The sequence below is a fragment of the Pelobates fuscus genome, chromosome 10 (assembly GCF_036172605.1).
Source record: "Pelobates fuscus isolate aPelFus1 chromosome 10, aPelFus1.pri, whole genome shotgun sequence".
In the NCBI taxonomy this organism is placed as follows: domain Eukaryota; kingdom Metazoa; phylum Chordata; class Amphibia; order Anura; family Pelobatidae; genus Pelobates; species Pelobates fuscus.
Window position 1 is genome coordinate 102352227 of NC_086326.1, and position 18327 is coordinate 102370553.

At 42.3% G+C, this 18327-nt stretch overlaps 1 pseudogene; it reads right to left on the reverse strand.

Moving 5' to 3' along the window:
* Positions 1 to 11341: 11341 nt before the first annotated feature.
* LOC134574772 (cysteine protease ATG4C-like) lies at positions 11342 to 13506 on the reverse strand (annotated as a pseudogene).
* Between the last annotated feature and the right edge of the window lie 4821 nt (positions 13507 to 18327).

Consider the following 18327-nt stretch of genomic DNA (forward strand, 5'->3'; position numbering starts at 1 on the left):
AAATTATTAAATACTAGTACAATCAAAAACCATAAAATCAATAAGAAAAATTGTCTCAGGACAGCAAGCCACGGTTATTGTGTACTCACAACACCCTTTGTAGAGGGCCCCTCACACAGTTGAAGCTCCGAAGTGGTGTTAAGTCCCGGGGACAGAGAGCTCAAACCTCCAATACCCGAGAGCGAGCTGCCAGGGGATCTGACGAAAACCACGCCACCTAGAAAAGGAAGGCCGGCAGTCCACCTGGTTAGTATCAAACCTCAACAGGTTCTTTTTATCGATTTTCTATGTAGTAGTTATAGTACCAATAGATACTTATGTTTGTATGGTACTAATAGACTAAACCTTATGAGATATGGTCTTTGGATGGCTAAGGGGATGGGGTTCTCAACTATAACTTTGAGTGTTTTGAAGCAAAGTTTGTTATTAGTTATTTTAAAACTTTTAATTTTACATGGAATCCTTTGCAGGTTTTACAACTATCCTATGTGTTAATGGGAGGGGTGTAAATATGTCTGCTCTTTTTACAGATGTATTTATGTTTCGAGAAAGGTCCGTAGTGGGACGAAATGCAGAGACCTCAAGTACGGGAGTTTTCTACAGGAGCTGTCTTTTTAATTTTACCGCAGCCTTTTTCGAAGCTTCCTGCCGCAATATTGGTAGTGTGGAGAGTATACGGGTGTACTAATTGGCATGCTCCCCCAACCCAGTGAGGTTCGATACTAACCAGGTGGACTGCCGAAGCCGGTGGCCTTCCTTTTATAGTTTTGGAGGTTTGAGCTCTCTGTCCCCATATCCTCACCCTACCTTTGGCGTGAATCATCCAGGACTCGTGGACGGCAGGAACGGGACTTAACACCACTCCAGAGTTTCATGTATGTGAGGGGCTCCCTATAGAGGGTGTTGTGAGTACACAATAACCGTGGCTTGCTGTTCCGAGAGAGTTATTCTTATTGATGTTATGTTTTTTATTTGTACTGGTATTTAATTATCTTTATTTAATACTTTGTTATATTGATCTTTATCTATGCACTATTGATACACCTTTAGTGTTACATTGTGTCTTCAGCATATTTACCATGTATAGGTGATTCACCACTTACTTTGGGTTTATTCCTTAAAACTACTCTTTAAAGACCAGGGTTTAAAGACCCTGTAAGATTGCTGCTCCTGTTGAATTTTTGATTTAAACTTCATTTTTATTATTATTTTGGTGCGCTCACTGGTATTTACTTGTTGTTTTACATATATTAGAAGTTGCTCTGTTATAGTGATGCTGCCCTAATTTGATTGATTTTATCTATTGACTACCTATTTTCTATTGTTGTTGTCTCCATGCAGCAATCTATCCTTCTTAGCTCGTCAAAGTACGCAGCAGAAAAGATAAATTTTACTTTTGTTTGCAGCACTTTGCAGGAAGATTGGTATAATTTTTTTACTTAATAAAAGTAAACAAAAGTGGTGAGAAAACAGTTGCAATCTGTAGTTTTATTGTGGAAATTGCTACTTGGATTAAGGCTAGTCCTTATCTAAATATTGTATAGGTATGAAATTAGCTATGACTCTCAGGGTTATTCTCTAAAGTGAGAATTCAAAGTGAATTTCAAATGTACGGTCAAAATAATCAAACTGGAAAAATTATTTTAAGTTGTCTATGTTGTCAGTTTGGCCAATCTAGACTTTGAATTCTCACTTTAGTAAATAATACTGTATGTATTTTGAAAAAGATCATGTATACATTAGTCAAACAGTAACACAAATAAAGGCAGCACTATTAAAGGGCATACCTCATATCAGATGTTTAAATAATTTGTCAGTCCTCGTGAATGCATTTGGGCGTTTGGGTACTCCTCCCCCCAAACTGTTGTGTTGTGGTTTACATGATAACAAAGGTAAATTGTTTTCTCATGGGTCTGGACACAGTGACTCCACTCTAAGGTTGTCTGACCAAAATTACTCTAGGAAGAAGCTATCTAGTGGTCTTTAGGCTGTTCTCCGTTCACTTGATGTAAGTTTGCACCAATGAGAAAATAAAACCACAGAAAAAACTTTTTAAACCGCATGCTAAGAAGGCAGCCACAATTCTACAAACATTGAAACATTGCTGTTTGTCTGAAGTCTGCTAAAAATCACAAAGATAATCCAATAACTTTAAAGGACAGCATTCCCATATCAAACAAGTAACTCAATAAGAAACGTTATACTGGGAAGGGGGTCAGAAATACAGGTAACGAGAAAGAATGATTTTCTGCAAGCAGGATTCAAATCAAGGGCCATGGTCATGGTCAAGGCCCTGGAGAGATAGAACAGCTCAGCGGACAAGGGCACATGTCTGAGTGTGGGGATAGATGTGTGGGATTGGTTGGGTATGAATGTGTGGGGGGTGGTCTTACCTCAGTGCCACTTTGGATTCGGGCCCTCCTGCCCGCCCCATTAGTTTATTTAGTCGCAGCTAGCCGGGGGTATGTCCTTGCCAATCAAGTTTGAGGTGGTTATGTTTAAGTATTTGGAATGAAATGAGCACGTTTTCAGGTCTCAACCTCCCCTGCTCTAAAGGGTTAACCTTAGTTTCCTGTTATGTCGTGCCAACCGAGCGTGGATAAGGTCGGCTGGTGATAAGCATTGGAAGGAAAGGAGTTTTATGCCGAGGGGGGAGGTGAGAGGAAGTGGTACATTGGCGCATGGTCAATTTATTGGCAAGGACGGTTGGGTTCACTGTATGACACTATGTGTTAAGTTATACACATGTTAAGTTATGGTTATTTATGTTTAACGTTTTGGTTACAGAAAAAAAGAGAGATTATTAAATAAATTATGGATGTGTTATACAGTATTTATCATATGTTATAATAAATGATGTGGCCTGTTTCATCCATACTAAGTTGTCTTTATTTGTCATTATTTGGGGGTTGAATTGGGTTGGTTTATGTATTATGCTGCATCGCGATTCCCCACTACGTACATACATGCTCAAAGAAGACCGCATTGTCAGACAGTCAGTCAGGGTCTCGAACAGGAAAAAAAGGTTATAGAAAGGTATAGCCAAGGGTGAAAATTAGTGTTGACATAATTACCGTAAATGCTTTCTCAGGCTAAAAGGAACTAGAACAGGGCACTAAATAGAATGGCTGGGGGATTTATATAAATTACAATTTCCATGCATGCAGCCTGCACCCACAAGAGAGCTGGATGCTACAGTTAGAAACTGTATCCGTTTGGAACAGAAAAGTCAATATAAAAAAGGATTTTTTTAAGTATTTGACACTCCGGAACTTTAGTTAGCCTGTAGGAAACTGTGAAATCTTATCCAAAAATCATGTGTCACTAGAGTAACCAGGGAAGGTCCGATAACTGTCTTGCTTTATTGGTTGTCTTCGGCTAGTTATCTGTGTTCTAGATCTTTCAACACCTAACTTTTAAGTAACTATGCTATGTTTTGCCCAATATTCTATCTACATGAAAGGTGGACATGTCATCATATATGTCCTCTATATTGCTTAATAACTCATTGAGGTGACTTATGATGCTATTGGTGATATATTTTATCTATCTTTTAGACAGGTAAATGGGGAGAACCCATGAAGCATGCTCTTGGACAACAAGTGAAACTCAATATTATAATGGATATCGCTATACCTCGGTTTCTGTGATCTGGAGAATTACACTGTCTATTTGGTCTTGCTGTGGAATTCCCTGTGCTATTGATTGTATCACATACAAGAAAGCATGGATATGATATTTTGACAGTCAACAATGAACTGCTGTTTAACATTGGGGATAAAGTTCTGCTTCTGTACAGATCATGAGAATGAAAAAGAAACTCCAGAGGGGAGCAGGAAGTGGACTTTCCATAGCCATGGGAATTGAATACAACCTGTTTAAACCCTTTGATCGTTGCTTAGCTTTGCTTATGAAATCTCTTTTGTAACCTGTGACCAAGTTTTCATACCAACCGTAACAGTATGAAACGAGTATCTTTTGCAGTCATGGCATTCATGTATATTTGAGTCAAAATCTAAGTTTTAAAAATGCTTTTTTTTTTTTATCAGAAGAACATGTCCAATGGTTTTCAATGTAGAAATGTACATTAAAATATATATATGTATAAAAAGTTACATAATTAAAATAATTATGAAAATGGATTGACTTTATAGTATTAAGGATTTTATTCTCTGTGATTACTATATAGTGTGCCAGGTTGAGCAGGAGGGAAACGTTTGTAAAAGCTACATTGAGTTGCATTTACTAAATCGAGTCAGATATTTTTGCTTGCATACTTGGGCAAGCTTTGCAGTGCAAGTGTCTCTATCCCTGATCCAAAGCAGGGTAGCTGATAATTGCTCCAAATGATATACTTTGTATATTGCAAAGATAAAATTAAAATAGAAATATATATAATGTAGCAATACAGTATAGAAGAATGTTTGCTATGGTAAGACAAGCAGTGTATCACTTAAGATAGAAAGCAATGGTACAAACTGGATGTAAATTACAAGAAAGTTCATTTAACAAAATGTAAAAAATATACATTAAATGGTGTATCATTCCCCCAAACACACCCATCCCCCCCTCATACCGCCCACCCCCCCTGTTGCCCCCCTAGGTCAGGCGCACACAGCATGGTTGCATATCCCTTTACTTCACCACCACATTATGAAGAGCGCACATGCTCGCGTTACTCTCGATAAGCTACCACCTCCACAACCTGAAACCAGCAAGAATAAAGAATAATAAAAAAAAAACATTTCTAGATAAACACAAACACAAAGGAGGCCCCCATAAAACGAGGCAAACAAGGGGTTAGCCTGGGCACTTGGGGGCTGCGTTTTTGCCACCCTCTGGACTGACCCATACACACACAGACTGACCCCCACACACACTGACTGACCCATACATACACAGACTGACCTACCCCACACAGACTGACCTACCCCACACAGACTGACCTACCCCACACAGACTGACCCATACACATACTGACTGACCCCCACACACACTGATTGACCCATACATACACAGACTGACCCCCCCACACAGACTGACCTACCCCACACAGACTGACCCATACACATACAGACTGACCCCCACACACACTGACTGACCCATACACATAAAGACTGACCCATACACACACAGACTGAACCCCCATACACAGACTGACCCACCACACACAGACTGACCCACCCCACACAGACTGGCCCATACACACACACAGACTGACCCATACACACACAGACTGCCCCCCCCCACACCCATACACACACAGACTGAGCCCCCCACACAAACAGACTGACCCACCCACCCCACACAGACTGATCCATGCACACAAACTGACCCCCCCCCCACACAGACTGAACCCACACACAGTCTGATCCACACACACAGACTGACCCCACACACACATACACACACACACACAGACTGAGCCCCCCACACACAGACTGACCCACCCATCCCACACAGACTGATCCTTATATAAAAACACACAGACTGAAACCACACACCCACAGACAGACTGACCCCCACACACACTGACTGACCCCCCCACACACCCATACACACACAGACTGAGCCCACACACAGACACACACACACAAACTGACCACCATACACACAGACTGAACCCACAGACCCCCCCACACACACAGACTGAGCCCCACACACAAACAGACTGACCCACCCTACACAGACTGACCCATACACGCGCACACACACACACACACACAGACTGAACCACACACACTGACTCACACTTATCAGCAGCTGCCTGGATGCCTCTGTGCAGAGCTGAGCATACTCTCCCTGTTTCTCCCCTGCACTGTGACCCAGCAGGAAGTCCTCCCAGCACAGTGCCCCCTCTAGCTGTACGTGGGGAAAGGTTGGAACACAGTGACAGTGCAGTGAAGCTGCAGCTTCTGAAGGGAGACACAGTGCTCCCCACTTCAATTACAATTAGGGGGGGGGGGAGAGGGAACACTGCATGATGTAGCGATGCGCCTGAAGCCCCTTTGTGTGGATCTTTCTCCACAGTCATAGAGACATTGAAAAACGGGCAAAAATACATGCATAAAAAACAAAGGATATGATAACTCTAAAGGACAAAGGCTTAGTGAGCATGGGGTCCACATCTGGATTACCCTTTTAATTTGGGGAGAACCAAGTTAATGCATTGCAACAAAAGCAAAGGATATGAGAATTCTGAGAATGAACAAAAGTTTAGAGAAACTCATTAGCTTGCCCTTCTTTAAATATACATGAACAAATACTCAAACATACAGGCACACAACCATACAGGCACACAGACACAGTTATTCAGGCACACAGTCACAAAGATATACAGACACATTGCCATAAAATACAACACAATCAAACAGACACAGTTGTAGAGGCACAGACATACAGTAATACAAAGACATAATGACACAGACATACACTTGTGCAAAGACAGACATACAGAAACAGTCATACATGTGTCACAATTGCATACTTAAATCTCAGCCCTGTGCAACCAGGTACCTGGGGAGCATTTTGCCCTTCTCTGTGGAGTCCCATTCCTGGAGCCCAGCCCCAATCACTAAGGAGCCATTACAAGAGCAGCACTGTGTGATATACAGGCAGCAGGGATGTCATGTGATCCCCGACCATCCACAGTTTTTGGCATGCACCAGAACTGGAAGCTGGGCTGTAGAGAGGTGCTGCAGCTCAGCCACACTACGTTACACACTACAAGTGACCGGCAGAAGAGGAGCACTCAGCTTAATGTAGTGGTTATGGTGTCTATAGCAAGTAAAACCTCTAGTGGTATTCACTCAGAGGGCAACTAGAAGTGCTTCCTGTGTCCGTGCTGTACAGTGTGCATCACTGCCGTTCAGTGTTTCCACCCTCTGCATGGAGACATTGAACTTTCCTCATAGAGATGCATTGATTCAATTCATCTCTATGAGGAGAAGCTGACTGGCTCAAATTGGCAAATTTTAATTAATCAGTCATGGAGTCGGAAGCCAGGCAGGACTAGCCATGGCAAGACTAGTGTTGTGTGGGAGAGAAGTATATTTTCAGATAATAAAAAGTGGTGCCCCGTACAATCGGCCCATGGTGTGACATCACAATGCTCCACCTATATGATCTGCTCATGTCATGACATCACATAGTAATGTCAGGAGTACAAAGTAAATTTCGTATATAAGGTCAAAATAGCCAAAATTGAAACAACGCGGAATTGGAGAATTGCTTTTTTCCAATTTGGCCATTTTGAATTTGAAACTCAGTATGAACCCATTTTGAATTCCCAGCAAATCTCACTTTGAATAATTAAAGCATAGTTCAAACTGTTTCATTAAAGGAACACTTACAACACATATATTTATTAATTGGCCCCACTACCCCCACGACCTACAATAACTCCACACACAAACACACTGCCTCCCCTCACACACACACTTCCCCCAATACACACACTACCCCCACTACACATACACTGCCCCCTCACACACACACTGCCCCCTCACACACATACACCTCCCCCAAATGCACACACAGCACTCATCACACACACACTGCCGCAATACACACACACTGCACCCCTCACACACACATACTGCCACCCAATGCACACATTGCACCCATCACAGACACTGCACCCCTCACACACACACTGCCCCCAAATGCACACACTGCACTCATCACACACACACTGCACCCCTCACACACACACACTGCCACCCAATGCACACATTGCACCAATCACAGACACTGCCCCAATACACACACACTTCACCCCTCACACAGACACTGTCCCAATACACACACACTGCCCCAACACACACACTGTCCCCCAATACACACACACCTCTCCCTCACACACACACACTGCACCCCTCACACACTGTCCCCCAAAACACACACACTGCACCCCCATGCACACACTGCCTACATATACACTCTGCACCCCTCACACAGACAATGCACCAATCCCACACAATGCACCAGCATACACACGCTGCTCCCCTCACACACAGTACACACCACACACACATTGCGCCCCTCTCACACACACACCACTGCTCCTATTCCCTACCACAGCCCCTATCTTGGCAGACCCAAGGTAATTTGTCAAACTGTCCTTAAACAGTTTGACTACTTACCCTGTGAGGGCACCATGGCATCCATGGAACCATAACCACTACAGAAAGCTGTAGCATTTATTGTGCCTGTATTGTTTCTTTAAATAATCTACCAGTGCCCCTCCCGAGCTTAGGTTCTGGATCCGCCCCTGACAGGGTTTATTCATTAAACACCAAACTGTAGAAAAGGGAAAATTGAATTGCAAAATTTAGGCTGACATATCTTATTAAAATTTTTTTGTGTTTATTGCATAGATGTCTGAGCAAATGGAAATCCAAAATGGATCTTTGCCTACGGCGGCATAAATCCTTGCACCGGCCCTGTCCCTGGCAAAGTACTAAGTAGGAGCTTGTGCAGTGCCAAATAAAGCGCCCCAAAATATCATTACACACACACTGCCTCCACTATACACATACTGCAACCCTAACAGCAGAGCCGGATGCATTGTTGTGTAATGGATGAAGGACTGCATTCATCTATATATAGCTACCCTTCTGTCAATGATCACTTCCATTGATCCTCTCTTCTTTAGCTGTGACCCCCAGTGTTCTCTTCCAGTGCTACTCTTCTGTTAATTCTTGCTTTGACTGCCCCACTTCTCTTGCAGTGCCCACCTAGTTTTCTCCCCCTGTCCTCTATAGTCCAGGGGTGTGGAAATGTTTAACACATCTATGTGTTTAAAGGACTAGAGCAATAGCACAATCTGCTTGTCCTGACACAAAACTATTTTAAATTTAGAAAGCTTGTGGACCCTGCTTAGACCCGTACATAACAGCATTATCCATTATTTTTAATTATTTTCTTGGGTGGGAGGATGGTGGGGTTTTGGTAAGTTTACACAACTGTTTTCCAAATACTTGACCACTGGTGGGGGATTCATGAGAAAGCAACACAAAGAAAAACAACATTGAGAGAGGTCAGAAGAGCTACAATTTCCCTCTCCCCTGCACAACTCACCACACTCTGCTACTCTGCAGGAAACTACTGAGACAACCTTTCCTCTTTTTCTTTGCTTCACTGAGTTTGATCGGCTCCATGCAACACCAGGACTTTGCTCAGACGGGGAGGGTGACAACAAAACACACCCTATAATGCTCTCGCAACATCCCAACCGAAAGAGAATCAGCCGGCAGAAAAGCTAGGCAGCAAATCCGTATCCCCATCCCGATGAAACCATGGGAAGGACACCACCCCTGCAATAGCACCTGACAGCGGGTCAATTAAGCCTAGAGCAATAGAACGGGACACTAATCTTCACTGATGTCATCGGAAGCCTTCCACTCACACCACTCCCTACGCTGTCCTTCTGTCTCCTATCTCTTCCCTCTACCCCGTCTCTGGGGCCAGCGACAACTTACTATAAGGTTTCAAGCACCTGAACCAAACTTTCTTAGTTTTTGTTAGTTGATTGTTCTTATACAAAATAAAAAAACTCCTTGGTGGACAGTGATGAAGAAATCGCACATAATGTCCATGCAATGTCTTTGATTAGCTATCTAACCACTGTTCAAATGTATAACGTGCTCTCTGGCTTTTGCACAAGCAAAAATGTGGATGATGTATCACTGTGTCTGCCAAGATGGAAAAATAAAGAATTATAAAAAAAAAAAAAAGAAGAGCTACAATTTAGAGAAGGTTATGGGAGAAAATGAGCAAAAGAAGGATGTGTGACTGTGTCGTGTCTTTGGGAGTAATGCTGGGACTTGGAAGGAGAGTTAAAAGAATAGAGGAGAAGATTATTCAAGGGGAATAGTAGGAGGAGAAAGAATAGTGTCTGGAGACAAAAACACAAAAATGAATAGAAAAGACAAGTTGTCCCTGGTTCTGGGAATGGAATGAGATGCTTCACAGTGTGCAGTCAAAACAATGACCCCAGCGCTCAATGCTTTCTGTGTGATCTCCATCCAGAAACAAACACTGAACACGATCCACACTAGAAAGTGGACAAGAGAAAAAAAAAAGTTGTTAAATATGTCTAATAAAATATAGATTAAGGAACAGCGCGTGCACAAAAATACAGCCTTAAATTTTACAAGGCAATTTAAAATCACCTATTTCCGCAAACAAACAAACATAGTCACAACATGGCAATAAGGTGTAACTGAATTCCCATATTTGTTTGCTAAGAGAGGTGATTTCAAGTAGACTTATAAAATATAAACCTGTGTTTCTGTATGTGTGCTGTTCTGTAATCTGTATTTTGCAAACATTTTGATCTGCACAGCGTTTGTTCTGTGTGTCCCTGATTCCCTTTTCTTAAATATTTGTAAACCATCATGTATGCAATAATACAACTAGGACATCGGATCAAGTAATCAAAAATTATAAATAAATAAAAAAAAGTGGTGTTTTTTTTTTCATAGGGAAAGAAAAAAATGCTTCATAGCTCTCTGGTACTCAAAATATTAAATAGCATTAATTAGAAATGCCTTTTTTTTTTTTAAACCAAACTACAACAACTTTACTTTGTGTGTTGCATTTGTGTGTTGCACAACTTTTACAAAACTTTTGAATGCAAACAGCCTAATGAATGCGGTTTACATGTCACAATGAAGCTTGTGCTTGGTCATTTAAAGTCCCCTCAGCCCACGCTGAATGTAGGAGTGGAGATTGATAGTTAGTACATTGCTATTATTCCAACAACTTAACAAATCTCAAACATCACGTTTAAAAGGCCCAATGAATGCATTAAAAACCTTAAAACATTAAATAAAAAATAAAATAAAGAAAGTTTAGTATTATTTTGTAGTTAGGACAAATGTGCAGTGGGCAACTGCCAGGTCTTTGTGCAAGAAAAGTCTTCAGAGCATATTAAATCTATTTAATATTTTATTTTTGTTGTCTGTGAAAAGATAATTTTGTTCGTAGACAGGAGAGCAGACAAGATCAAAGTCCCAAGCATGGCCATTTACAAAGGAAAATAAAGGATAATTCGGCCTGGTTGCAGATTTCCGTACCGTTGTAAATTCTTTTGTGACTTTCTTGAAGTCCTTGGTGTTCCTTCAATAAAATCTGATTGTGCAACTTGGATCCATCTTCTTAAAGGACATCTTCTTAGGGGAAGGGCAATGGAATGTTTCAAAGGGGGAAATCTATTATTCTGACATCTACAAAAGATTGGCAGTAATGAGGATCCATGTAAATCAAACTGTCATCTTGAAACCCTACGAAGTAATAGGATTGCTTGGGTTTGCCACCAATAATTCCAACAGAATACTCAAGAGTCAAGACTTAGGATACTCTTTACAAATTCAAAGTATACAACATTTGTTCTTTTGCCACCAAGCCTCACAGGGACCAGTATTAAAATGGCCTTGTCACCGTTCAAGTCATGTAGTTGGTCACAGACATCACCTGTATAAATTGTGCAATCTTAAGCAACATAAACTGAAATTCCTTTCAACTCGGGATCAGAGGTTTCTTCAATGGCTCTCTGCAGGAGATAAGAGACCATCGCTGGGCCATACCAGTCTCTAGCCTCTTTACTGGAATTCGTACTGTGACAAACTCCCCTTTGCCTGTGAGTTTGCCACGAGTTTTTGGAGGGGCCTGTTTGCCAGCCTCTTGCCCCAGGACTATGGCCCATGTATTAGACCTGGCTTCAAGACTGTGAAAAGGCGTTGTTCATGTCTTTTCCCCTCTACGGTTGAGTATATGGGGCTACCGAATAGATTGTGCTTATGGTGTTCGTTTACTGAACAAACAACCGAACAGTCGTACCACACGCAAGTTGAGTGTGTAGCCTATGTGCCTCCCAGGCTGGTAGTTAACCACAGCCAAATTGACAAACGGCTGGGTGGTCCCCGTTCGTATAGTCGAACACGTGGTGGTGGCCATCTTGTCGAACACATCCAGCGGTGTTTTGTCGAAGAGAGCATGGAACTAAAATCAGACACTCGACGGCACAAACACCACTGGGACTTCCACCTCCAGTTAGGTTCAACACAAATTGCACGAACGGAGCGCCATTCGGTAGAAATAATCTACCGAACCAGATACACTCACTAACTCTGTGCACAAACAGCTCCGTTCAACCATTTGAACGTTACTTCGACTGTTTGAAATAGACCAGCCGCACAGCCTAATTCTCTGGAACTATTTTGGGCATGAAGCCAAGCGTGCGGTCGGTCAAAAAGAGACTTCCAGGGAATTCCTGAACCCCTGCTCTGATCTGGGTGATTTTTGCATATGTTGTTCACCCAGATCATTGCTACCCAGGGATGTGTTTTTAAGGTACTTTTTGGGGTTTCATAGAATTGTATGTTTTTCTGTGCTTGGAGATAATTGGGTTAGATCAGTACAGTTCCTGATTCAATTATCTCCCAAGCACAGAGTAGGGATTCTATTGTTTGTGTATGGGAGTGTCTCGCTGTATGACTCTGTTTTTATTGGTTTATTCACTTTGTGTCCCTGTGCCCAGCAAGGTCCACCTGGGTGTCACCCTTGTTGGGAAACTTGCATAAAAGGCCAACTGTGGCTTCCATTAAACAGATTCATTTTACCCCTTCATGAAGTCTTGGCTCATGTTTGGGGGATTGGAGAACTACATACACTCTGGGGATTGCTATATCACAATACTCCCCTGAGTATAATCACTAGCTCTTATAAGAGCTGTTCCTGCTACGCTCTCTGGACTAGGAGAGGCCTACCCATTGGAAGCTGGATCCTGGTCTTGGGTCCAGGGTGGGTGGAGGACGGCGAGACCCCAACCAAGCTTCGGCGGTTCATGGGGTTTAAGGTGGTTATGGTGCTCCAGTGCAGTGCTTATGGTACTCGCAGGTCTAGGAAGTAGCGATTGATGGAGGTACTCGGTTGGGGTGCCAGGCGGTCAGTCACACTTACCAAGTTGAATTAATTTATGGATGCCAAAATACGCCGCTGAGCAATTGGCAAACCATGAGACCATTAATATTCTTGTTTGTTTGTTAATGGCTTGCAAGATGAGATAGTGTCTTTAGTTTCAGGCAAACAGGTTTTGAAAGAAGCAGCAAGTCTCTAAGATGTGTTTGAAAAGTCCAAGGAGTTTGTCCAGATCCAATTTCTTCCTAAGAAATGAAGGAGTAATCTAAGTGCCAGCAACATCTGACCAGTTCTTAAAGTGCAGTCCCAACCACAGTCAGTCATCCAAACTGATTCTTGACGATAAGCAGCCATATCATGGAAATGAAGTATTTCCTAAACTTTTACATTTCCCAGTTGTCTTTACTGTTTATGGAGCCTGAGTCTGAGCCTTCAGGGGAAGATTCACTGGATTCATCACCCTTGAAGTGGTAGCATTTGCAGAGAAGAAAAAAACAGAGAACCCAGCTGTATTTTATATTATTCCTAGCTGAAGAATTTCGATTTCAGTTTTTCAACATCATCCAATCCACTGGCTTCCATATTTGCCATTTGATGAAGCCCATGCCTTCATTATTTCACGAATAGATACACCATGGATTCCTGGGGAATCAGACTCCTCTCCCTGGAGTTTCTCAGGACTCATCAAATATTGCTTTTATCTAATATTTTATGTGGTGTTTCCTGTGACTACATTTATGGCTGCAATTGGCTTTACAAAAGTAGGGGAAAGACTCAATGTTAAACAAGAGTTGAGGGAATTATTACAATGTATGTTCTGGAACCAAGAATAAATGGAATAATGTGCAATGTACTTAAAGTAGAGCAATTACCAAGAACGTTGTAGATTATGTATATAGAGCAAAACATGAGCAATCACCATAGAAGCCATTCTAATCTTTTTTTTTTTTTTAATTCTTTATTTTGTTGAGGCATGGAAAAGTACAGTATGTTGTATACACAGCAATAATTCAATGGTTATGCACAATACACTAATCGGTATCTCGGCCTCTTTTTTATTTTTTAAATATAACATGGTCTTGCGGAATATGTCAGTGGACGGTCACAAATAAACAGTGAAAATAAACAGTGTATAAACAAGCTATGCAAATTGCCATTATGAGATGTGAGTGTTTAGTTTAAACAACAAGTGTGATCTATGCACGAGTAGACGGTATAATCCTAAGAAATTTGTAGCGGAGCTCTAGTCCTGACAAGGACTTTTCTCACTGGATCCGTGGTAACTGAAACTCTGGAACAAGGTGCTGCAAAGTGAATAGCTCTAGCCCTCCCTAGTTACTGGACGACACACAGTTCTAGAAGAACAACTGTTTTTTATTGTGCCAAACACAACCCTTTATACACAGACCCCAGCATGGGGTCTCCATGCAAAAAACGAACGAGGGGGTTACGGGCAAGTAATAAACCGAATGGAGAGAGGACCAAGTTTGCTACAAAATTACAGTGACACAGGTCTAACATTGTAAACAAAAACATTATGGTACATGCTAGTCAGGACCATGGTATTGAGATTGTTCCTAGATGTTTAAACCATTGGGTATAGTAACTAGAACACTGCAGGTAAGTTAGGAGAGCACAAGAATAGGAGCCGCAGTAGCCACATAAAATCTTAGGTACAAAAGAGACAGCAGTGAGAAGTGAGTCTGGGAAGGCAAACAACTTTGTAGAGAGTAATGCGTCATAAAGATGGCAGCCGGACGGGCACACGAGGCTCGCAATTTCCGTCCACTGATACGGACGGGGGACAGCCAGAAACGCTCAGCGGCAATACCGCACAGATTCTACAAAAGCTGGCGGAAGTCAAGACATATCTAGCAGACAAAATCACCCGCAGCTCGCAAGACATCAAGGCAAGACATCAAGGCCGAAATACAGGCCCTAGGTGTACGCACCTCAGAGCTGGAGCAACGGATGGAGGTGATGGTACAAGCACATAATTCAGTAATACAGCACGCCACCTCCTTAGACCACCACCTTATTGCACTGGAAATGCAGGTGGAAGATCTCTCCAACCGCACCAGGCGTAACAACCTACGCATTAGAGGTTGGTCAGAAACACCGAACGAAGGCCCTCTCACACCACTCATGGAGGCCTACTTCAGCGATCTGCTGCCAGAAATACCAAAAGCCCAATGGGCAATGGACCGGGCACACAGGGCTCTGCGTGCCCGGCGAACAGACACAGCGGTGCCCAGAGATATAATAATCTGCTTTCTCCACTACACCACTAAGGAGGCAATCCTGAGGTACAACAGGAACCACGAACTTACCTACAGGGGCAAGCCCATCTCCCTCTTCCAGGATCTGGCACCGAGCACGCTTCAGAGACGGCGGGAGTGGAGGCCGCTGACGGATCTCCTGAGACAACATGCAGCAACTGCACTTAACTAGCATGGACAAGACACAAGGAATGTCCAAACCTTACAGTGCGCCTAAGAGGGCCGAGGGGCACAGCTGGTAAACGGCGGGGGGGAGGAGTTTAGAAGAAACAAAAAAAAATTACAATAGTCCCCAATGACTACACAAAAGGAAATAAAAATATAACATTGCAAAGGCAGGAAAAAGGCACTCAACTTCAGCAGAATAGGGAACACACAGCCCGGACCCAATGAGTCGGCCACAAACCCCTGGTGGGACCGCCCATAACTCTCCTGGACCCCACCCCAGCACCAAAGGTTTAGAGGGGGCAGGGGATTGTCCTATGGTAGCACACCTATGGGAATAATAACTAGGACAGAACACAGGGACACAACAAAACACAAAGTATAACGTGGCAAAACCTAGTGGGGGCATTGAAGGGAAGCACAAAGGGTGCAGATGGCGAGCGGACCAAATAGGGATAGACGCAGGGTCAGTATTGTCCAACTGAGACAGCCCAGAATGTATGTTATATATAGACGCTGGTTGCGTATAACACCATAGTGGAAATGTGCAGGGAAATCCCCAACCCCGAGAGGTGAACATTTCCCCACCACTCGGGAGGGGTGATCACCCCCACTTTAATCTGGCACAGGTGAAGACCAGATTGTTACCTTATGTTTATTTTTTATGTTTATAGTTAACATATCTTGTTACTCAACTTATTTTTTTCTTATTCTCTACGATAAGCACTGATCTCCAATCCTGGTTCTCTGCCTGGATTCGTCCCCACATACAGCGCGAACAACGGTATCAAGAAGGTAGTACGTGCAACCAGAGATCTTGTAACACCAGCAACACTGCATACACTTCCTCATGGCTCTTAAGGTACTATCACTTAAGGTCAAGGGACTAAACTTCCCAAACAAACGAAGATTACTAGCGAGGGATATAAAGAACAAAAAAATAGATATTGCACTGTTACAGGAGACACACCTCCCCAGGTCGGCACCCACCAGACTAACTGACAGAACCTACACGACGGTACACGAGGCACGCACACTACGCAAACGATCAGGGGTGGCGATCCTCATCCATAAAAATTGCCCACTACAAATAACTACCATCCAAGCCGACCCGGAGGGGAGATTCATTTACATAGGGGGCACCCTATATACTACGAAAGTGCATATCATTAATGTTTATGCGCCCAACGAGCCGGACCAGCAGTTCTGGACGGGCTTAGAGGTATTGGTAATAGGAAATAATATAGAAGTGGCGCTAAAGGATCAAAACGGTGGATGGTGCAGCCGAAACCAAGTATATCACCACTATGTATACTTAAAGAAACATGTACAACCAAAAAAGTTAAAGCGCACACACACACCAAACAGGAGTGATTACCTGAAGTATAGCAAATAGGTATCTCCTCCTTAGTACACAATGATAAGATTTGACAAATGGAAGATCCCTATACAAAAAATATAAATACAAAGAAGGACATAGCGCAACCTGTATAATATATATACTGTAAAGGGAAATTTTGAGATGGAATCACTCACACTTTTTTGAGCCGTTTGGAAGTAGGCTCAGGACTTATACAGCTTTCATGTCACTTAAATGGGACATGCATATTTCCTTGAATCCTCAGGCCGGTTCCCCTTAGGTCTCAATGATCATCAAGTTTGGAGTCAGGAGTCAGGAGCCAGGAGCCAAGAGCCAGGAGTATCAGGATAAGTAGTTTATTTTAACAAGTAGTTAAAAGATAAGTAATAAAAAGCAATATTGCACACACAACGCGTTTCAACCAACTGTTTGTGGTCTTCCTCAGGTGCTCTTCTAAATTACAATGGATATACCTCAGTTTATATAGGGGGAAGCATTACATACTTGATTATTGAATTAACAACACTTGTATACATAATTACCCTTATATGGTCCGGACCGGATGTGGTCTGCCACCTCCAATATGGCTCCACATCCGGTTCGGAAGGGCACATTAGTAAATCCAATACTCGACATACATCAGCAAAAACACAAAATAAACAATGAATATATCCTCCCCCCATCATAGTCAGCTTCCATGATATGGTAAAATCATGTGTGACTACGAAAAAAGGGTTATCCGAAATCCTCTCGGTGTTCCGTTTCGTCACTTCCGGTGACGTATCCGAAAATGGAGTCCGTCCGTCGCGTCACTTCCGGTGGCGCATCTGAATACCGAAACTTCCGGTTTCATGATAAGGAGGCGGAAAACGTTCTCTTCACTCTCTTAGGTGTATAGGGATATTCATTTTCAATTTGAGGGCAAGGTGGCCATCTTAGGAGTGGGCAAAACAGTCCTCTTTTGAATAAATTCACTCGAAGGGCACATATTGCATACAAATAAAAGGAAACACAAAAATGAAAGAATATATATGTATTAATTACTTCATCCAATATAAAAATATAAATATAAATGCAACTCATTATATGGCTCATTAGTACAGATAATAAATAAACTGCATTATTTTAGAGTGCATAGATCACAAAATGTTAAATAGACCCAAAATAAAATTCCTATGCAAGGATAACTAAAATAACATCACAGCTGTCCAGTAATAACTTGATCCCAACCGACAAGACCAGAAAAAATATAGAATAAAATAGATATTAATAATAAAATTATCAAAAGTAGATAAAATCGATAAAAAGTACTAAAAAGGACCATAGAAAAAATATATATTATAATAATAATATTCTCACGAATAGACTATCTCCGGTAACATTAATTATAGCAGCTTATTGATCTCAAAATCAATATTGAGACCTTTTGGGGCCAAGGAGCGCAACTCAAAAATCCACTTGGATTCTTTTAAGCTAAGGGCTTTAGATATGTCCCCACCTCTCCAGTGCCCTACTACTTTTTCAATAGCAAAAAAGCTGAGAAACTTGGGATCCGAGCCATGGTGTTGTAAAAAGTGTCTCGATACACTATGGTTTGGA